Source organism: Convolutriloba macropyga, chromosome 4 (assembly GCF_964194025.1).
Source record: "Convolutriloba macropyga chromosome 4, txConMacr16.3, whole genome shotgun sequence".
Taxonomy (NCBI): Eukaryota; Metazoa; Xenacoelomorpha; order Acoela; family Convolutidae; genus Convolutriloba; species Convolutriloba macropyga.
In genome coordinates this window covers 54,853,927-54,878,229 of record NC_134471.1, presented here as the reverse complement: position 1 = coordinate 54,878,229, position 24,303 = coordinate 54,853,927, and the positions used below count along the sequence as shown (strand labels likewise).

General features: G+C 37.1%; 2 protein-coding genes across 2 annotated transcripts in view; both read right to left on the bottom strand.

Annotated features, from left to right (window-relative positions):
* The window catches only part of LOC142337770 (uncharacterized), a 346,563-nt gene that overhangs the window by 291,563 nt on the left and 30,697 nt on the right, over positions 1–24,303 (bottom strand). The window lies entirely within an intron of this gene.
* The window catches only part of LOC142337764 (dynactin subunit 4-like), a 618,078-nt gene that overhangs the window by 563,079 nt on the left and 30,696 nt on the right, over positions 1–24,303 (bottom strand). The gene's annotated exons all lie outside the window — the stretch shown is intronic.

Sequence of the window (24,303 nt, the reverse complement as noted above, 5' to 3'; positions counted from 1 at the left end):
TCCAGTGACTTTCGTTCAAAAATGAATACTATTGACAAAGAAACCAATACTGAAGAATCCAAACCGGTTTCATTATTTTGCCTGTGCTGCAAACGAGAAACGATTGTTTTCAAAAAATTACATGAAAACTTCCCAAACAAACTACCCCACGTGAAATGTCTGCTTTGTTATCAATATGTTATAAAAGATATGGGTAATGATTTTTTTGCCCTAAATGCTCTAAACTTAATGTTATCTTTCCAATCTTTAACTGGTTTCAATGTGATATTTGCAAACAATGAAGGTTCCAATATTCTAATTCAAAAACGTTTCATCACAGTGATCATAGGCCCGTCAACTTTTGTAAAATTTTCGTAAAAGATTATAATTTATGCCCTTTTTGCGAAAAAAAATCATCTAATTTAAGATGCATCCAAAAACTTCCAAAATTTTAACTCCTTTCCTGTTTTTACTTTTAATCCACTCGATATCCCTAGTTCAATTCAGATTTTACCAGAAAAAAGTCACCTCCTTCACCCTAGTTCTACACTACGCATTAATATGACAAAATGCACCCCATAATATTGTTTATTCTTTTAATTGTTCTGCTGATCGCATTGGCAATATCATTTTTTATTAACTATTATCTCCTTTCTGCAATTGGCCAAATTTTTTCCAGATACGGGAGATGACCAATCTAGATTTCACAACAAAAATATTTATCCTAATTTTAATTACCTTGCTTTCCATATCGTTCCTCATTATTCTCATCCTACTTCAGTTTCTCAAAGGTTTTCCTATTTTTGTCTAAGAAAAATAAAAAACAGTCACTCAATGGTTCTCTCACACTCCCTATTTGACAGTTTTCGTTGGCTCTATCCCAATGAGGACATTATTTGTCCAATATGTTTGCGCAAAACCATTATTGTAGAAAATCTGCACAAATAACTCCCCAAAGAAAATCCTCACAATGTAAGTATTCCTTGCAGAAATGCCCTTTTTAAAAGATACCCAAACCCTAAATGTGCCATCTGTTTTCGACCTTGTCTTCCCGTCCTGATCGCATCCTACTTCCGGTGCAATTTATGAAAAGAAATGAAAACAGAATTAGGAGTAACAAAAAACCCACATTCTTCACAACATGAGGATCATCGATTCTGTCGAGTATGTACAAATAAGCAGACAAAATGTCCCATTTGCAAAAATTTTTTAGACGATGTTGTCTAATAAACCAAAAACAACTCGAGTCCAAACGATCTTTTTTCACCTTTTTCACTATTTCCTCGGGAAGGGGTTACCTCAGCTTTCTTCAGCTTGCCCTCCTTAGCTTTTGAATCTACATAATTTGGAATCTCTAGCCAAAATTTCATCCATTTAATAAGCTCCTTTATGGCCATTTCCATTACCATCCTAATCTTATCCGCCATATTTCAAATTCTGCTTCCCTTCCTTGGAGAAGGAATAAAATTTGTCTTATGGGCTTATATTTACGGTGGAACACTAGCACGATAATTGAAATTTTCAGCTCAGCAAGGTTGTCTCCCCAGCTGCACGGGTCGTTGCAGCCGTGTTAGTGTGACACACGCCACAAGACTCACATTTCCGGGCAGTGGAGAAAGATGTACTTGTACCAGGGCTGCCCGCCTGGAATAATCATAAAAACTTTTTTATTATTCCACCCTCCTTCATTAAATAAACTTTGCAGTTAGCAAAACAAAAAAACTTTTGTACCAAACTTTAATAACAAATGCATTTAGCATTAAAATTATAAATGAAGCAGTTAGCAACAAAACCGTACAAAAACATTTTACAATATAAAACTTTTTTATATTAGCAATACATTTGCAAACATGAAAAAAAGCCATAATGTGTGATATTGATGACACAGGCTAACCAAAATCAAAATAATTTAGATCATTAACAAAAAAACACTCACAATGACTGCCAGACCCACACTCGCAAGCGTGGTAATCCCCAGTCAACATCAACAAATGACAACACAACAGGAAAAAACACAAATCCGTTCTTCTCAGGCTCCTATTTTCTCAAAGCCTCCATTTAAATCTCAGAACACACAAGAAGTTACTACACCCATTGCACCTCCATCAACTTGCAGTCAATATGATCCGCAAAACAATTGAATAGTCATTCAAAAGAGACCAGCTCTAGGAAATCATCGAACCAGTCACGCTGAAAAAGTCAAGAAAATGTCAAATATTGACAATCTGTTAACATAAGATGTTAGAAATAACATCCCTCCTTGCCTAGACATACAGAAAACAAGAGAAAAATAAACACTGAAAAACCCAGGTTTGTTAGAAACCTCTAATATGCGCTAAAAACTGAGTACATAAAAATCACCGTACCCGAAAGAGTTAATGTGAGCAATATCCTTACAGAAGACCTCTTCATGAAAGCAAGCGAACTCTCAATTCTAAAAGACTTCTCTTTGAGCAACAACCAAATGTATGGAGGATTAAAAACCGAAATCCGACCACAAAAACGTATAATATTAGGAAGAATCAGCTGAACATTTACGCTAATGTACCATATGCGGCTATAACTGCTTTCCCTTCAACTAATGAACAGAACGAAATCACGCGAGAATCCTTAGTTTTGGAAAACACGAGATTCAGACAGGAATTGTTCATCAAAGAGACGGAAGTGCAGGAACTGCAAATGAAGTTCAAAAGTCTTCAAATGAACAATACAGGAAAAGAAAAACAACAAATGATGACTATTGGAGAAGGCAGTTCTTTCTAACAAAACAGTTACAGAAAACAGAAGAAAGCAACCTGAAGCAAATTAACAAAGCATTTGCTCAGAAGCATCTTGAAATAACGACGGCTAACGAAACATTAGGAGTATCAAACAAGGAATCAGGTGAACAAATCAAACAATTGAACTGCAAGTTAGAAAATGAAAAAAAGAAGAGGCAGAAACAAAAAAAGCTAATAAAGTCACTGATCTCTAAGCACGAGAAGACCCCAGAGTCAGACAATGACAGTTAAGATGTCCAGGAAGTCCATATCCTTGACAATGAATGAATGTGGATCACAAGTAGGTTTAGTCAGATGAAGCTAACGTGAACCTTCAATTTCTAAAAGTCATCTATCATGAAGCCGATCCATTTCCAATATAGGTACCTAAAATTTTATACTCCGACTTGCAAATCGCCTTTTGCGATCAATTTAATATACAAACAACACTATCGTCATTTGCGATCAACTTTATATACAAACGATAATATCGCCATTTGCGATCAATTTTATATACAAACGACATTATCGCCATTTGCGATCAACTTTATATACAAACGACATTATCGCCATTTGCGATCAACTTTATACACGAGTGACAGTATCACCTTTTGCAATCTTGTTTCTTCATAGCTGTCGGAAACTGTCTTGACACAATGCTCACTGACATTGTAATAAATTACTCATAAGACCCAAGCGCAATTAAATTATATATGATGCAGTATATTTCTTTTTTTTTAATCATTTTCTTTTCTATCTTTAAATCGGGGTGAGCTGTAGTATTACGAAAGCCGTTAAATATGAACGGATAATTAATCCCGCATTAGAGCGAACGCATTTAGGCGTTAATTAACCATTCTTTCACTACGCGCTAAACAAATTAACGCTCGTTAAGACTACAAGTACACAAGTATATAAACAACTCAGTTCGACTTATTTAAATAACACAACTTTAGGCCTGGATCTCCTCGCTTATATCCAGGACAGAAAATGTACGTTGTTGAGCGTAGGCGGCCTGTAAAGACACACTTACTTTTAATTTAAATTACTTCTGCTTTTGACAGTTGCAAAGCAGACCTTTTCCCCCAAGTTCAGTAAAGATGAAGCAATTGCTTCAGGGGAAAAAGAAAACAGGGGAAAAGAGTCTCATAAAAAGCTCCCAGGAAAACCATAATTGTTGCGGTTTTAGAAGAGGGGGAAAGCAGAAAACAGGCGCCTACGAGATCAATAATTGATGCTCTCAGCTTTTTAGATTTTATTATTTTTTGGAGTTTCAATAATTTTCCTGTGAGATAAAAAAGAGTTAATTCTCTTGCCTTCTCGGCCAATAGGAAAATTAAGAAGCACCTCACTATGAAGGTGAGTTTTTGGTTCGCTCTCTATCGGCCCGAAAAATTTTAAATTGAGGTTTATAGCACAGAGAGGTCTTAGGCATATATCTTTGCCTTCGATTTGTTAAATCTTTTGTCAAGTTGGACTGGCATTCATAAAGAGATCTCGTATCATATGATCTGCAGCAGCCCAGCCTAATTTGATAATTGGTGGGCCCAGAGGAAAGAATCACGCCTGAATTTTTTTAATCCACGAAGCACCTCTCGAAAAATGGACTGATACAGTCCCATTCCCCTTTCATACGGTCCACATTGATCACAAGGGACCTTTAAATCCTCCATCGAACGGCAACATCATTGCTTAAATATTGTCGATTCATTCTCATGTTTCATTCAGGTATACCCTGTACGTTCCACAGATGCTGTAGATACCATAAACGCTTTAAAAAAATTTATTTTGTCTTTTGAAATACCACAAAAACTTGTGTATGATAAGAGTTCGGCATTCATGAACAAAGATTTCACAAGTTATATTCATGAACTAAGCATAACACCTGCCTTGAGGATCCCAGACTATTCAAAATGTTTATACCTACATTACTCAATTTTTTATTAATGGCCCGTATGATTATTGCAGCAGCCTTTTCTTTCGTTTTAACCGTTTTGCTCGTAGTTGTAAGTATTCCTTTCAATTTTTTGATGTTAATAGTTATATTAGTAATAGACCAAACAATAAAATCCCAAAGTATTCAACAACCAACTCCTTTAACCGTACCAGTTTAAACATAATCCCATCCAGTGACACTCGTTCAAAAATGAATACTATTGACAAAGAAACCAATACTGAAGAATCCGAACCGGACTCATTATTTTGCCTGTGCTGCAAACGAGAAACGGTTGTGTTCAAAAAATTACATGAAAACTTCCCAAACGAACTACCCAACGAAGTGTCTGCTTTGTTATCAATATGTTATAAAAGATATGGGTAATGATTTTTGCCCTAAATGCTCTAAATTTAATGTTATCTTTCCAATCTTTAACTGGTTTCAATGTGATATTTGCAAACAATGAAGGTTCCAACATTCTAATTCAAAAACGTTTCATCACAGTGATCATAGGCCCGTCAACGTTTGTAAAATTTGCGTAAAAGATTAAAATTTATGCCCTTTTTGCGAAAAAAAATCATCTAAGATGCATTCTAAAACTTCCAAAATTTTAACTCCTTTCCTGTTTTTACTTTTAATTCACTCGATATCCTTAGTTCAATTCAGATTTTACCAGGAACAAGTCACCTCCTTCACCCTAGTTCTACACTACGCATTAATATGACAAAATTCACCTCATAATATTGTTTATTCTTTTAATTGTTCTGCTGATCGCATTGGCAATATCATTTTTTATTAACTATTATCTCATTTCTGCAATTGGCCAAATTTTTTCCAGATACGGAAGTTGACGAATCTAGATTTCACAACAAAAATACTTATCCTAATCTTAATTACCTTGCTTTCCGTATCGTTCCTCATTAATCTCATCCTACTTCAGTTTCTCAAAGGTTTTCCTATTTTTGTCTAAGAAAAATAAAAAACAGTCACTCAATGGGTCTCTCACACTCCCTATTTGACAGTTTTCGTTGGCTCTATCCCAATGAGGACATTATTTGTCCAATATGTTTGCGCAAAACCGTTATTGTAGAAAAACTGCACAAGTAACTCCCCAAAGAAAATCCTCACAATGTAAGTATTCCTTGCAGAAATGCCCTTTCTAAAAGATACCCAAACCCTAAATGTACCATCTGTTTTCGACCTTGTCTTCCCGTCCTGATCGCATCCTACTTCCGGTGCAATTTATGAAAAGAAATGAAAACAGAATTAGGAGTAACAAAAAACCCACATTTTTCCCAACATGAGCATCATCGATTCTGTCGAGTATGTACAAATAAGCAGGCAAAATGTCCCATTTGCGAAAATTTTTTAGACGATGTCGTCTAATAAGACAAAAACAACTCGAGTCCAAACGATCTTTTTTCACCTTTTTCACTATTTCTTCGGGAAGGGGTTACCTCAGCTTTCTTCAGCTTGCCCTCCTTTGCTTTTGAATCTACATAATTTGTAATGTCTAGCCAAAATTTCATCCAATTAATAAGCTCCTTTATGGCTTTTTCCATAACCATCCTAATCTTATGCGCCATATTTCAAATTCTGCTTCCCCTCCTTGAAGAAGGAATAAATTTTATCTTATGGGCTTATATTTACGGTGGAACACTAGAACGATAATTGACATTTTCAGCTCAGCAACGTTGTCTCCCCAGCTGCACGGGTCATTGCAACCGTGTTAGTGTGACACACGCCCCAAGACTCACACGTCCGAGCAGCTGAGAAAGACGTACTTGTGCCAGGGCTGCCCGCCTGGCATAATTATAATTTCTTTTTATTATTCCTCCCTCCTTCATTAAATAAACTTTGCAGTTAGCAAAACAAAAAAAACTTTTGTACCAAACTTTAATAACAAATGCATTTAGCATTAAAATTTTAAATGAAGCAGTTAGCAACAAAACCGTACAGAAACATTTCAAAATATAATACTTTTTTATATTAGCAATACATTTGCAAACATGAAAAGAAGCCATAATGTGTGATATTGATGACACAGGCTAACCAAAATCAAAATATTTTAGATCATTAACAAAAAAACTCACAATGACTGCCAGACCCACACTCGCAAGCGTGGTAATCCCCAATCAACATCAAGAAATGACAACACAACAGGAAAAAACAAATCCGTTCTTCTCAGCCTTCTATTTTCTCAAGGCCTCCATTTAAATCTCAGAACACACAAGAAGTTACTACACCCATTGCACCTCCATCAACTTGCAGACAATATGATCCGCAAAACAATTGGATAGTCAATCAAAAGAGACCAGCTCTAGGAAATCATCGAACTGGTCACGCTGAAAAAGTCAAGAAAATGTCAAATATTGAAAATCTGTTAACAGAAGATGCTAGAAATAACATCCCTCATTGCCTAGACATACAAAAAACAAGAGAAAAATGAACACTGAAAACCCCAGGTTTGTTAGAATCCTCTAATATGCGCTAAAAACTGAGTATAAAAAAATCACCGTATCCGAAAGAGTTAAATTGAGCAAGATCATTACAGGAGAAGACCTCTTCATGAAAACAAGCGAACTATCAATTCTAAAAGACTTCTCCTTGAGCAACAACTAAAATGTATGGAGGATCAAAAACCGAAATCTGACCACAAAAACGTATAATATTAGGAACAATCAGCTGGACATTTACGCTGATGTACCACATCATGAGAGAATCCTTAGTTTCGGAAAATACGAGATTCAGACAGGAATCGTTCATCAAAGAGACGGAATTGCAGGAACTGCAAATGAATTTCGAAAGTCTGCAAATGAACAATACAGAGAAAGGAAAAACAACAACTGATGACTACTGGAGAAGGCAGTTCGTTCTAACAAAACAGTTACAGAAAACAGAAGAAAGCAACCTGAAGCAAATTAACAAAGCTTTTGCTCAGAAGCATCTTGAAATAACGACGGCTAACAAAAAATTAGGAGTATCAAACAAGGAATTAGGTAAAAAAATTAAACAATTGAACTGCAAGTTAGAAAAAGAAAAAAGAAGAGGCAGAAACAAAAAAAGCTAATAATGTCACTGATCTCTAAGCACGAGAAGACCCCAGGGTCAGACGATGACAGTCAAGATGTCCAGGAAGTCCTTATCCTTGACAATGAATAAATGTGGATCAAAAGTAGCTTTAGTCAGATGAAGCTAACGTGAACCTTCAACTGCTAAAAGTCATCTATCATGAAGCCGATCCATTTTCAATATAGGTACTTAAAATTTTATACTCTGACTTGCAAATCGCCTTTTGCGATCAATTTTTTATACAAACGACACTATCGTCATTCGCGGTCAACTTTATATACAAACGATGTTATCGCCATTTGCGATCAATTTTATATACAAACAACATTATCGCCACTTGCGATCAACGTTATATACAAACGAAATTATCGCCATTTGCGACCAACTTTATACACGAGTGATAGTATCGCCTTTTGCAATCTTGTTTCTTTATAGCTGTCGGAACTTGTCTTGACTCAAGGCTCACTGACATTGTAATATTTTAATCATAAGACCCAAGCGCAATTAAATTATATATGATGCAGTATATTTCTTTTCTTTTAATCGTTTTCGTTTCTATCTTTAAATCGGGGTGAGCTGTAGTATTACGAAGGCCGTTACAAATGAACGGATAATTAATCCCGCATTAGAGCGAACGTATTTAGGCGTTAATTAATCATTCTTTCACTACGCGCTAAACAAATTAACGCTCGTTAAGACTAGCAGTACACAAGTATTTAAAAAATTCAGTTCGACTTATTTAAATAACACAACAAAAAGCCCCCAAGAAAACCATAATTGTTGCGGTTTTAGAAGAGGGGGAAAGCAGAAAACAGGCGCCTATGAGATCAATAATTGATGCTCTCAGCTTTTTAGATTTTTATTATTTTTTGGAGTTTCAAAAATTTTTCCGTGAGATAAAAAAGAGTTAATTCTCTTGACTTCTCGGCCAATAGGAAAATTAATAAGCACCTCACTATGAACGTGAGTTTTTGATTTGCTACCTATCGGCCCAAACTGAGCTGAGAGGAATTTATTGTCTCCCTCAGCGAAGTGGGACGGATAAAAATTAGAGAGACAGAAACTACAACAACCAGAAATCATCAGCAGACAACTGCGTCCATTTTTTGATAACTAACTCTAAATTCGAAAAAGAGGTTGCATATAACTTCCAACTAGAAAATATTTGACTAAAAAATAAACAACCTAACCAAAAATTCCTTCATTAAACTTGATAAGTTCTTTTTGTCTGAACTGAACTACCACCCGACTAACCAGAAGAACTGATCGATCGCTAGGCAGCTCATCTCGATTTCACAACGACGCAACTGGTAATTAGTAAGCGGTAATTTTATAATTACTCTTTGATAAATTAAAGCCTTTCAGCCCCCCAACGATTTTAAATTGAGACTTATAGCACAAACAAGTCTTAGGCATATATCTTTGCCTTCGATTTGTTATATCTTTTGTCAAATTAGACTGCATACATAAAGAGATCCCGTATCGTGTGATCGGTAGCAGCCCAACCTAATTTGATAGCAGGACAATAACTTGTTTTCGGTCGCATTGCTTAACTTTGTGTTCCTAAGCAAACACCCAACAAACTACCCAGGTTGAGGTCCAGACTCAAATTGAGTTATGATCAGACCCAGTCGAGCGCACACCTGTGTGTTCCCAGACCGAAATTACAGGGTCTTTTCGGAAGTTCGAGCGCACTACGGTCTGGACCATGGTCTGGAGATGGTCTTATCAGAGGTCATTTTGGTCTGAAAAGTCTGATCATAGGCGGACTCGAGCGCAATTGGGTCTGATCAGAGGCGACTTCGAGCGCAATTGGGTCTGATCATAACCTCTTCGAGCGCACTTTTGTCTGATCAGAGGCGACTTCGAGCGCAATTGGGTCTGATCATAACCTCTTCGAGCGCACTTTTGTCTGATCAGAGGCGACTTTGAGCGCAATTGGGTCTGATCATAACTTCATCGAGCGCACTTGGGTCTGATCAGAAATGCTTTTGAACGCAATTGGGTCTGATCAGGGACAATTGGAGCGCATTTTTTTTTATTTTATTTTTTTAATGAGAGATGTTGACTCTGCCAGCTGGCAGCCATAACGCAGCGTTCTGATCAGAGACTCAACTAAAGTCCGATAGCTCTGATCAGAAAACAGGAGTCCAGCCGATAACAGAGGCCGGTCCCCTTCAGAAGAAACTTTGATCAACTGGAGACCACAATGTTTCTTACGGAAAGCTGTCTAAACTCATCCATTGAGTCAGAAATATACACTAAAGGGTACACTAAATAAAGTTTGTTCTCAACAGTTGGGTTTCGTTTTCTTTAGCAATACTTTTATAATTGATTTTTCCTTAGATTAATTAAATACTGCAAACATCAGTTTTTTTGAAAAGAATATATTATAGCAAAATTAGAAGATTTTTTCATAAGTAAAATCTTTCCCTGATCAGACTATTTCCAGCGCACATGGGTCTGATCAGAGGCAACTTCGAACGCAATTGCGTCTGAGCATAGGCGGATTCGAGCGCAATTGGGTCTGATCATAACCCCTTCGAGCGCACTTGGGTCTGATCAGACGCGACTTCGAGCGCAATTGGGTCTGATCATAATCTTTTCGAGCGCACTTGGGTCTGATCAGAGGCGACTTCGAGCGCAATTGGGTCTGATCAGAGGCAACTTTGAGCGCACTTGTGTCTGATCAGAGGTCTAAAATTTTTATTCAAATTCATCGCAAATTTTTTATTTTATAGCTAATTTTGCAGTAAAATCTCAACCAACGTGCGTAAGTTTTGTGTCTGCGTTTATGGGGTAACCGGTTTGTCTGTGTCTGGTTGTCTGTGTCTGTCTGTGTCTGTCTGTGTGTGTGTGTGTGTGTGTGTGTGTGTGTGTGTGAGTGTGTGTGTTGTGAGTGGGGGTCAAGCGATGGGGTTAGGGTTGAGAAGAAGGCTGATGAGAGGGGAGTTCAACTCGATAGGGGGAGGAGAGTGGACAATTTAAGTGTTGTGGTTTTAAGGACGGGAGGGCTGACGATGGCGATTTTGAGTGTTTTTGAAAAAACCATATTTGTTGCGGTTTTAGAAGAGGGGGAAAGCAGAAAACAGGCGCCTTTGAGATCAATAATTGATGCTCTCAGCTTTTTAGATCTTTATTATTTTTTGGAGTTTCAATAATTTTTCCGTGAGATAAAAAAGAGTTAATTCTTTTGACTTCTCGGCCAATAGGAAAATTAATAAGCACCTCACTATGAACGTGAGTTTTTGATTTGCTCCCTATCGGCCCAAACTGAGCTGAGAGGAATTTATTTTTTCCCTCAGCGAAGTGGGACGGATAAAAATTAGAGAGACAGAAACTACAACAACCAGAAATCAGCAGCAGACAACTGCGTCCATTTTTTGATAACTAACTCTAAATTCGAAAAAGAGGTTGCATATAACTTTCAACTAGAAAATATTTGACTAAAAAATAAACAACCTAACCAACAATTCCTTCATTAAATTTGATAAGTTTTTTTGTCAAAACTGAACTACCACCCGACTAACCAGAAGAACTGATCGATCGCTAGGCAGCTCATCTCGATTTCACAACGACGCAACTGGTAATTAGTAAGCGGTAATTTTATAATTACTCTTTGATAAATTAAAGACTTTCAGCCCCCCAACGATTTTAAATTGAGACTTATAGCACAGACAAGTCTTAGGCATATATCTTTGCCTTCGATTTGTTATATCTTTTGTCAAATTAGACTGCATACATAAAGAGATCCTGTATCGTGTGATCGGTAGCAGCCCAACCTAATTTGATAGCAGGACAATAACTTGTTTTCGGTCGCATTGCTTAACTTTGTGTTCCTAAGCAAACACCCAACAAACTACCCAGGTTGAGGTCCAGACTCAAATTGAGTTATGATCATACCCAGTCGAGCGCACACCTGTGTGTTCCCAGACCAAAATTACAGGGTCTTTTCGGAAGTTCGAGCCTACTACGGTCTGGACCATGGTCTGGAGATGGTCTGATCAGAGGTCATTTCGGTCTGAAAAGTCTGATCATAGGCGGATTCGAGCGCACTTGGGCCTGGTCAGAGGCAACTTCGAGCGCAATTGGGTCTGATCATAACCTCTTCGAGCGCACTTTTGTCTGATCAGAGGCGACTTCGAGCGCAATTGGGTCTGATCATAACCTCTTCGAGCGCACTTTTGTCTGATCAGAGGCGACTTTGAGCGCATTTGGGTCTGATCATAACCTCATCGAGCGCAATTGGGTCTGATCAGAAATGCTTTTTAACGCAATTGGTTCTGATCAGGGACCATTCGAGCGCATTTTTTTTTATTTTCTTGTTTTTTTAATGAGAGATATTGACTTTGCCAGCTGGCAGCCATAACGCAGCGTTCTGATCAGAGACTCAACTAAAGTCCGATAGCTCTGATCAGAAAACAGGAGTCCAGCCGATAACAGAGGCCGGTCCCCTTCAGAAGAAACTTTGATCAACTGGAGACCACGATGTTTCTTACGGAAAGCTGTCTAAACTCATCCATTGAGTCAGAAATATACACTAATGGGTACACTAAATAAAATTTGTTCTCAACAGTTGGGTTTCGTTTTCTTTAGCAATACTTTTATAATTGATTTTTCCTTAGATGAATTAAATACTACAAACATCAGTTTTTTTAAATGAACATATTATAGCAAAATTAGAAAATTTTTTCATAAGAAAAATCTTTCCCTGATCAGACTATTTCTAGCGCACTTGAGTCTGATCAGAGGCAATTTCGAGCGCAATTGCGTCTGATCATAGGCGGATTCGAGCGCAATTGGGTCTGATCATAACCCCTTCGAGCGCACTTGGGTCTGATCAGACGCGACTTCGAGCGCAATTGGGTCTGATCATAATCTTTTCGAGCGCACTTGGGTCTGATCAGAGGCGACTTCGAGCGCAATTGCGTCTGATCAGAGGCGACTTCGAGCGCACTTGTGTCTGATCAGAGGTCTAATATTTTTATTCAAATTCATCGCAAATCTTTTATTTTATAGCTAATTTTGCAGTAAAATCTCAACCAACGTGTGTAAGTTTTGTGTGTGCGTTTATGGGGTTATCGGTTTGTCTGTGTCTGTTTGTCTGTGTCTGTCTGTGTCTGTGTGTGTGACTGTGTGTGTTTGTCTGTGTGTGTGTTGTGAGTGGGGGTCAAGCGATGGGGTTAGGGTTGAGAAGATGGCTGATGAGGGGGGATTTCAACTCGATAGGGGGAGGAGAATGGACAATTTAAATGTTGTGGTTAAAGGACGGGAGGGCTGACGATGGCGATTTTGAGTGTTTTTGAGTGGTCAGCTGGGGAGATGATCTCGACTGAATCTGATCAGAGGCTACTTGGGTCTGAAATTGGGTCTGATCATAGGCTGATTAAGGTCCGGGCAATGGTCTGAATTTCAGTCTGGACCATGGTCTGGAGATGGTCTGATCAGAACTCCTTCGGTCTGGAAAGTCTGATCTGAACTCATTCAGTCTAGAAAGTCTGATCAGAGATAATTTCGGTCTGGAGAGTCTGATCAGAGATAATTTTGGTCTGGAAAGTCTGATCAGAGATAATTTTGGTCTGGAAAGTCTGATCAGAAGCAAATTTGGGTCTAGACCTTAACCTGGGTAATTTTTCCAAAATTGAATAAATTATAACTATATAAACTATTTATTTTATAACTATAACTATAACTTTAGGTCTGAACTTCATAGAGGACTCGTAATCTTTCCTTCGCACGTTTGATGGGATCTCATTCGTGGATTACAGTTGTTCTGGCCGACACTACAGTTCTACAACATGACTGGTTTGGAAACTTATCTACACATGTTTATTATGAAGTATATTATACCTATACCCAAGTTGAGGTCCTCGTTTATTACGCAGACCAATTTTGAACTCACACAGGGGGTACGGTGCGTTGAAAAATACACAGGCGAGGAATAATCATCAGGTTGTTGGATTATGAATTCATTGCGTTCTTGTCCAAATGTGTCGTTACTCTCTATTTTTTTTCATTGCAAAATAGATATTTTTTTCAAGTTCAGTCAGACAGTAAATGACCCTCTTTAACCTATGCTCTTATTAAAACAATGGTTTATAAACCATTGTTATCTTTTAGGAAAATGCAGCAACGCACCAAAACAACTATTGACTTTTTAAGCCCATGGTGAACCTTTGTATACGCTGATGGTAACAAGACGCTGAAAAAATGCCACAAAAACACGAGCATTGCGTTCTTAATGTTGATTTTTGTTTCTGTCCTATAGGACAGAAACTTTTTGTGTGTGTGTGTGTGTGTGTGAGTGTGTGTGTTGTGAGTGGGGGTCAAGCGATGGGGTTAGGGTTGAGAAGAAGGCTGATGAGAGGGGAGTTCAACTCGATAGGGGGAGGAGAGTGGACAATTTAAGTGTTGTGGTTAAAGGACGGGAGGGCTGACGATGGCGATTTTGAGTGTTTTTGAAAAAACCATATTTGTTGCGGTTTTAGAAGAGGGGGAAAGCAGAAAACAGGCGCCTTTGAGATCAATAATTGATGCTCTCAGCTTTTTAGATCTTTATTATTTTTTGGAGTTTCAATAATTTTTCCGTGAGATAAAAAAGAGTTAATTCTTTTGACTTCTCGGCCAATAGGAAAATTAATAAGCACCTCACTATGAACGTGAGTTTTTGATTTGCTCCCTATCGGCCCAAACTGAGCTGAGAGGAATTTATTTTTTCCCTCAGCGAAGTGGGACGGATAAAAATTAGAGAGACAGAAACTACAACCAGAAATCAGCAGCAGACAACTGCGTCCATTTTTTGATAACTAACTCTAAATTCGAAAAAGAGGTTGCATATAACTTTCAACTAGAAAATATTTGACTAAAAAATAAACAACCTAACCAACAATTCCTTCATTAAATTTGATAAGTTTTTTTGTCAAAACTGAACTACCACCCGACTAACCAGAAGAACTGATCGATCGCTAGGCAGCTCATCTCGATTTCACAACGACGCAACTGGTAATTAGTAAGCGGTAATTTTATAATTACTCTTTGATAAATTAAAGACTTTCAGCCCCCCAACGATTTTAAATTGAGACTTATAGCACAGACAAGTCTTAGGCATATATCTTTGCCTTCGATTTGTTATATCTTTTGTCAAATTAGACTGCATACATAAAGAGATCCCGTATCGTGTGATCGGTAGCAGCCCAACCTAATTTGATAGCAGGACAATAACTTGTTTTCGGTCGCATTGCTTAACTTTGTGTTCCTAAGCAAACACCCAACAAACTACCCAGGTTGAGGTCCAGACTCAAATTGAGTTATGATCATACCCAGTCGAGCGCACACCTGTGTGTTCCCAGACCAAAATTACAGGGTCTTTTCGGAAGTTCGAGCCTACTACGGTCTGGACCATGGTCTGGAGATGGTCTGATCAGAGGTCATTTCGGTCTGAAAAGTCTGATCATAGGCGGATTCGAGCGCACTTGGGCCTGGTCAGAGGCAACATCGAGCGCAATTGGGTCTGATCATAACCTCTTCGAGCGCACTTTTGTCTGATCAGAGGCGACTTCGAGCGCAATTGGGTCTGATCATAACCTCTTCGAGCGCACTTTTGTCTGATCAGAGGCGACTTTGAGCGCATTTGGGTCTGATCATAACCTCATCGAGCGCAATTGGGTCTGATCAGAAATGCTTTTTAACGCAATTGGTTCTGATCAGGGACCATTCGAGCGCATTTTTTTTTATTTTCTTGTTTTTTTAATGAGAGATATTGACTTTGCCAGCTGGCAGCCATAACGCAGCGTTCTGATCAGAGACTCAACTAAAGTCCGATAGCTCTGATCAGAAAACAGGAGTCCAGCCGATAACAGAGGCCGGTCCCCTTCAGAAGAAACTTTGATCAACTGGAGACCACGATGTTTCTTACGGAAAGCTGTCTAAACTCATCCATTGAGTCAGAAATATACACTAATGGGTACACTAAATAAAATTTGTTCTCAACAGTTGGGTTTCGTTTTCTTTAGCAATACTTTTATAATTGATTTTTCCTTAGATGAATTAAATACTACAAACATCAGTTTTTTTAAATGAACATATTATAGCAAAATTAGAAAATTTTTTCATAAGAAAAATCTTTCCCTGATCAGACTATTTCTAGCGCACTTGAGTCTGATCAGAGGCAATTTCGAGCGCAATTGCGTCTGATCATAGGCGGATTCGAGCGCAATTGGGTCTGATCATAACCCCTTCGAGCGCACTTGGGTCTGATCAGACGCGACTTCGAGCGCAATTGGGTCTGATCATAATCTTTTCGAGCGCACTTGGGTCTGATCAGAGGCGACTTCGAGCGCAATTGCGTCTGATCAGAGGCGACTTCGAGCGCACTTGTGTCTGATCAGAGGTCTAATATTTTTATTCAAATTCATCGCAAATCTTTTATTTTATAGCTAATTTTGCAGTAAAATCTCAACCAACGTGTGTAAGTTTTGTGTGTGCGTTTATGGGGTTATCGGTTTGTCTGTGTCTGTTTGTCTGTGTCTGTCTGTGTCTGTGTGTGTGACTGTGTGTGTTTGTCTGTGTGTGTGTTGTGAGTGGGGGTCAAGCGATGGGGTTAGGGTTGAGAAGAAGGCTGATGAGGGGGGATTTCAACTCGATAGGGGGAGGAGAGTGGACAATTTAAATGTTGTGGTTAAAGGACGGGAGGGCTGACGATGGCGATTTTGAGTGTTTTTGAGTGGTCAGCTGGGGAGATGATCTCGACTGAATCTGATCAGAGGCTACTTGGGTCTGAAATTGGGTCTGATCATAGTCTGATTAAGGTCCGGGCAATGGTCTGAATTTCAGTCTGGACCATGGTCTGGAGATGGTCTGATCAGAACTCCTTCGGTCTGGAAAGTCTGATCTGAACTCATTCAGTCTAGAAAGTCTGATCAGAGATAATTTCGGTCTGGAGAGTCTGATCAGAGATAATTTTGGTCTGGAAAGTCTGATCAGAGATAATTTTGGTCTGGAAAGTCTGATCAGAAGCAAATTTGGGTCTAGACCTTAACCTGGGTAATTTTTCCAAAATTGAATAAATTATAACTATATAAACTATTTATTTTATAACTATAACTATAACTTTAGGTCTGAACTTCATAGAGGACTCGTAATCTTTCCTTCGCACGTTTGATGGGATCTCATTCGTGGATTACAGTTGTTCTGGCCGACACTACAGTTCTACAACATGACTGGTTTGGAAACTTATCTACACATGTTTATTATGAAGTATATTATACCTATACCCAAGTTGAGGTCCTCGTTTATTACGCAGACCAATTTTGAACTCACACAGGGGGTACGGTGCGTTGAAAAATACACAGGCGAGGAATAATCATCAGGTTGTTGGATTATGAATTCATTGCGTTCTTGTCCAAATGTGTCGTTACTCTCTATTTTTTTTCATTGCAAAATAGACATTTTTTTCAAGTTCAGTCAGACAGTAAATGACCCTCTTTAACCTATGCTCTTATTAAAACAATGGTTTATAAACCATTGTTATCTTTTAGGAAAATGCAGCAACGCACCAAAACAACTATTGACTTTTTAAGCCCATGGTGAACCTTTGTATACGCTGATGGTAACAAGACGCTGAAAAAATGCCACAAAAACACGAGCATTGCGTTCTTACTGTTGATTTTTGTTTCTGTCCTATAGGACAGAAACAAAAATCAACAGTAAGAACGCAATGCTCGTGTTTTTGTGGCATTTTTTCAGCGTCTTGTTACCATCAGCGTATACAAAGGTTCACCATGGGCTTAAAAAGTCAATAGTTGTTTTGGTGCGTTGCTGCATTTTCCTAAAAGATTATATTTTGATTAAGGTTCAACCTAAAAGGTTAAACTTTACCGACTCTAAATTCAAAAATCGATTTTAGATTTGGAATAAAAAATTAGCATATGTTGAGCCTTGTATAAAGGCGAGTTTGCATTTGAAGTGATACGCAATGACTTTAGAAGAGCTCCTCATGGTGTTATTGAGATTAATATTAGAAGTAATTAACTCGAATAATTTTCATTTTAAAAGGACTTAATTAGATGTTTCACAGTGCGATTTTTAGCAGATAATTTTTGAATAGAATTAGCTAGTAATAGCCTTTTATTGAGCGGTTCGGATGCGTGATATGTCCACTAATTGCCTTGTATTTTAATGCTTTACTCAGTTTTTACTCAGTTCTAAAGAAACCAGTTTTAACTTAGCAATTTATAAAGATTTTCCAGTTCAATCTTTAATTATTTAAACGAGAATTAATCAAAAATAATCCATAAGAACTTTTCAAGTTTGATCAAGTTTTCAAGAGATTGTGGTCAACTGATTGTCAGGCTGGTTCTCCGGTTTTCTGGTGATCGTGGGTTCCTCAGAGCTCTTCCTTGAGTTGTATTGGTCCTTCCTCCGAAAATACTTACTGATCTACAAGTTGGGCAATTTCCGGCTTTTGTAGGTCTCTTGATGTTTGTCAAATACATATACAATTTCCGTATTAGCACCCACTTTATTAGAATAACTAATTCACCAAATACATAGTTTCTCAGGAAGTTGTTTACCAAAGATGCAAATTCATCGTCAGAGAAATCAAAGATGTAATTGTTGAGGTTTTTACGCACTTATTATGTTTATCAATAAGCTGTCAATCTACAGTTGTTTTTAGTAAACGTAAACAAATTAGGGGTTACAGGTCTAGATGGAAATACTGGCTATATAAGGCATTGAGATCTATCTGAGTATGAACTAAATTATAGCATTATTTATGGATATCTAATGGAAAATTATCACGTAACTATGAGGCACGAAATGGGGGTGACAATACCGGACTTTATGAAAATTTTTCATGGAAATTTTAAGGAATTGGGTTTTACAATTTTCCTATAAAACATATATAATCTGCACGAATATAAGGATATACACATGTTTATGTTGGAGCCACCCAGTTTATGTTTTCTTGGAAAAATGTTATGAACAAAAGCATTGAATTAAAGACAATTAAAAGATTTAAGAAAAATAAAGGTTAAGTTAAGACAAATTAAAATAAAGGTTAAGATGAACAAAGTTAAGACAAGAGAAGAATTAAAGCTGCAGGAATGGTTAGACAATAAAGATGGGCTAATTCTTTTGAAGAGAGATCAGACGTAAGCAGCTAGAGTTAAGATTGAGAGAAGAGGTTGAAATTAGCACCGAAAATAAGATGGTTTATTTCCCTGAATAAAGGCTCTAAACTTTGAATAAGGTAACACTAGTGTACTGGCTGAATGAAAGGTTTAAAGCACTAATTAATTTCTGGAATTGAAGCACTGGTTTGATTATTTAAAGCACTGATGAATAAAACTTAATGGGTGAAAGGAGAGTGACAGATGGCGTGGAAAGTAAAGCCGACAATCACGCAATCGGCATTGCGGAACGTTTATTTAAACATTTAAACGCACTTGTCCATGATTAAACGCCAAAACGAACTAGTTGATAAGAGAACTGATTTAAACAAGGCGGCTCGGTAATGTGCGATGGCACATAAGGTTCCGACCCCGCCCATCCACAATTTTGGCATAATTGTCTGGCAAATGAGGAACAGATCGAAAAACCCAAAAAATATTTTTTGCGAATCCCAAAAAAGCCCAACTCTTTTTCAAAAAATTCTGTATGAACGATAAGATAGCCTCCAGAGCAAATAACTCAGTGGAGTAAAAATTGATGCATTAGATGGCTGTAATATGTCAATATTAAGAAAGCGAGTCAAGACGAACAGCAAAATCAAACAACAACAACAACAACAACAAACATTAATTACATCAAAAAAATTTTGTCCCTCTTAAAAACTAAATTTAATAACAAAGTCAACATAAACCTAAAACTAAACAAAAATAACTTATAAATCACCAGAAAACATATGCGACCAGTCCATAAAAAGGTTTGGTAACAGTTATACAAAAAAGAACAAAAACAGTAAATTAAAAAAGTTAACCTATTTTTTATGACACAGTTAACTTCAAAGTAATAAATACCATTAGGAATCAATTAATATTACCACAAATTTACGATTACTACCGCTTCTATAGAAGGGCATTAGGACCTGTCCTTATTCATTTTTTAAAGCGGCTAAAAAGAACAACAAAGAACAAACAAAACTTCAATTGAAACTTGCCAGAAAACGCTGTCAAAACCGTCAAGCTATATTTTGGCACTCAAAATATATTTGATTGCGCATTCTTGAAACAGCTATAATGTAGTACGTGGCCATTCATTAGTAAGACTAGGTAACAAGTAGACAAAAAAGCGAAGTGCTAAAGTATGTATTACTTTTAACCTTTTTTTCGAAACAAAATTACATTCAATGTCATGAAAGGCATTAATTACGAAAAGAGCTATTTAAATAGAGTCGTTTATGTATGAAAAAGAAGCCCTCGAGGATCTGTTTTTATCTAGAATATATCTTGCATCTACAAAAAGAACGTCAAATATGACAAAAATCAAATTAACTTACTTTTTTTTTGTGAGAAACCGGTGTCGAAGCCAGCAAGGTCATAACAAATTCTTTAAAAAAAAATTTTGGGACACCAATCCCTTTTATTCCCTTGACACCCATAATGTCATATTTGACCTGTAATTAACTAACGAGATTAGGTAACAAAAAGAAACATAAAAAGAACAAAAACAGTAAAGTAAAAAAATTAACTTATTTTTTTGAAACAGTTAACTTCAAAGTAATAAATACCATTAGGAATCAATTAATATTACCACAAATTTACAATTACCACCGCTTCTATTGAAGGGCATTAGGACCTGTCCTTATTCATTTTTTAAAGCGGCTAAAAAGAACAACAAAGAACAAACAAAATTTCAATTGAAACTTGCCAGAAAACGCTGTCAAAACCGTCAAGCCAAATTCTGGCACTCAAAATATATTTGATTGCGCATTCTTGAAACAGCTATAATGTAGTACGTGGCCATTCATTAGTAAGACTAGGTAATAAGTAGACAAAAAAGCGAAGTGCTAAAGTATGTAATACTTTTAACTTTTTTTTCGAAACAAAATTACATTCAATGTCATGAAAGGCATTAATTACGAAAAGAGCTATTTAAATAGGGTCGTTTATTCATGAAAAAGAAGCCCTCAAGATCTGTAATTATCCAGAAAATTTCTTGCATCTACAAAAAGAACGTCAAATATGACAAAAATCAAATTAATTTACTTTTTTTTTGTGAAAAACCGGTGTCGAAGCCAGCAAGGTCATAACAAATTCTTTTAAAAAAAATTTTGGGACACCAATCTCTTTTATTCCCTTGACACCCACAATGTCATATTTGACCTGTAATTAACTAACGAGATTAGGTAACAAAAAGAAACATAAAAAGAACAAAATTGCTAAGTTAAAAAGTTTTTTTTTTTTTAATTTTGGAAAACGTTTGTTTTCAAAGTCATGAAAGCCATCAGCTATCTACTAATATCAGAACATCGGTTCTTCTTTTTTTCCATGAAAAACCAATGAAAGCTATCACTATACAGGAAATTTCATACGACCGAAACGACAAAGTATAAATGACAGTCGAAGATAAAATTAAGAAATTCAATTGATTTCTTCAAGAAAGAGGCGTCGAGGCCGTTAAAACGATGATCTATATCTTTCAGGATTTTAATATGTTCAATTGTGTCTTATTTTGAATGCCAATAAGGTAACATGAGAACTGTCAATAATGTGATATTGTGACAAAATTAGAAAACGCGAATAACTGGCAAATATCAAAACAAACAAAAATCTGAAATCTTGTAGTATCAAAGCCAGAAAACAATAACTTCAGGCTTAAAACTGCAACCGAGAATAAATGTTAAATCAGTAGAAAGAAAAAGCAGTCTTTCTTTGCTGACACTAAGCTGGAAAACGAACAAATTAAGAAAAATATAGAGGAAAAGTTAATTAAGCCATTATTTATTGAAAATTCAATTATTTTTAAATAAAGAAACGACCATAAACTTTCAATTAAAAAACTAAATGCATTAGCTTGGAGCTGCTTAGCAAGCGAATTGGTTGGACCTATCACTCCTTGGCTTTGATTTGATATGTTCTGTTCTTAATTATTAAAAAAAAGTCTTTTTTTTAAAAAAAAAGACCGACTGATTACAACCCGATTTTTTTTGGATTGTAACAGTCTAAGAACGGCCCAAAACTAGCCCTGCTAATACTTATTGTCCGTTAGGAACAATTGATTTTTCGAATGTTGTAGATATAGATAATTTGTTAGTTGAAAACTCAAAATAAATGCCGCGTTTTTGATAACCAACGAGTAGAGTTAGCAAAAAACGGCAAAGTTTTAATTACGAAGCACTAGCATCGGAAGTTGAAGTAGAAATAGCCCAATTTTGAGTCTACAAAGATTGTAAGAGTGTTGTTTGGGGGTGTACTGTCGGCAAATTTAATCAAAGTGGACTAAAGTAGCTTATTTCGTGCTGTTTTTGATGAAAAAGGCTAAATTTTGAAATGTTTATCCAGACTTTTTGACCAAAAAAATTAAATCAAAACAATCAACAATGCTTGTTCGTCTTCAAAAATAAAATCAACGACACTATTCTTAAAAATCATAACAAATTTTAGCAAAATTGACGAAAATTTAGGCAAAAATTCCGGAAAATGTGAATAAAAACAACGTGAATTCACTCTTCTTTTCTCAGAAGTTTAAACCTCGATAACTCCCAGTAGAAAACGAAAACTAAAAAAATCTTTTTAATTTCATATTCTACGCTGGACGAGCTTTCTAATGATACCAGTCTCAACTCTCTACGATGAATATATCGAGCGGCGAAAATTCACGGAACAAAAAAAAACCCATATGAGTATATAGTTCCTCCCCCCTCAAGAGGGTCGGAACAAAAAGTTTGAGGAACAGTTATCCTCCAATAAACAGTTTGTAAGCGGCGATATAATAATCTATCGCCATTTAAAGCCGATTGCGGTAGACAAGTAAAAAACACCATAAAAATCAGGAACCAAATTGGGCCATTGTGTACTTGATTGGAACTGGGATAAACATAACAGTTTCGACTTGGAGACGCTGACGTCTCCACAACTTCTAGAAGATGACGCGTGGAACAACTCCGATTACAGAAGTGAGGAGTAACTGAAGGCCAGCTAAGCATCCTTGATAAAAGATAGAGTCTCTCGATACAAAAGAGACCCGAGCATCGGGAACAGGTTTGTGTTTTTTCCGGACAAGAGTCAACCCTTTCACAGAACAGAACTGTTTGCTCTTGTAGCGAGTGCTGGAAAATTTGAACCCAACCAGAGAAACAAAAGGCAACTAGACGACCTATTCGAGGTTCGCTCTCCCGGAACCAGAATTCATTCAACTGTCACTCTACTTTTAAATTAGAACTTCAGAAATCAGTAATGGTGATTGCAAATATTAATATTCGAGAAATACAGTCAAAAAATTTTTATGCTGAAGTTCTGGAGGCGTCACCGGGGAGTTTACGGTGCAAGCTAAGCGAAGACAAGAAGCGCAGTTAACGAAACCCACCGAGGCAAAACTCCACCAGCACTAAAGAAAGTTATGAAAACAAATCGGGGGACAACGTAAACGACAACATAAACAGCCTCCATGCAATAGCACACACTCAACCCCCAGTAAGACCATGAGCTCAAATGTCCAAAATGCGTACATATGGGAATCCCGAAATTACGCAGACCGAGATTAATTTTTGAAAGCCACAAAAAGCAAGCTTCAAAATGCGATTATTGGGTCAACCAATCTTCCAAAGGCAAAGATCACATCAACCTGGCATGCAGCAGTCCACATTTTAAATTCAATTCGCGTAAGCAGTCATAAGGGACACTTCACTCGACACATCCAAGTCCCTCTAATAATTCTTTAACTGAGAACTCGCAAGTATCGAGAACAAGAGGACCAAAATTAAGGAAGACGGAGATCTATCACGACACCGACAGCCCTGTTACTGTACACAACAATTCTATCCCCACTCCCATACAGCCAAAAATTGGAATAGAAAGAGTGGGAACTTTTTCTGCACGCGTTACTTCGAACATAACTAGGCCCTCCTCCGCCCTAGAAGCCAACAAAATCGAAGCAAACGAAAGTGCCATTGAAGACGCGCGCGCGAGTTTAGCATCCATATCCCAGCAACGACATGCTATGGGACCCTCCGTTTTCTGTGAATTAGACAATCCACTATGTTGCACGTCCAGTTCTTCATACATTAGAGAAGGCATTTAGAGCAATCGTTTGGTAAATCGTTTTCTAATGAAAAAATTTGAGAAAAAATTAAAAATTCCATTTTCAGTTTTAAGTTTAGTCAGTTTAAGTCAAGAATCTCAAAAATTATTCCAACGAAATCGACCAAATCCTCAATGGCTTGTCATGCCACCCCTAAATATGTTTAAATTGTAGTGGCTCTTTTTATCTGGATGTTAAGTTAGTTGGGTGTAAGCACACTGCAAATCGATTGTCAAAAAGTGCAGTTTTTTTCCACCCGAGAATTTATCATTCGAGAATCTAATGAGATTTCAAGCGAGATTCAATTTTAGATAT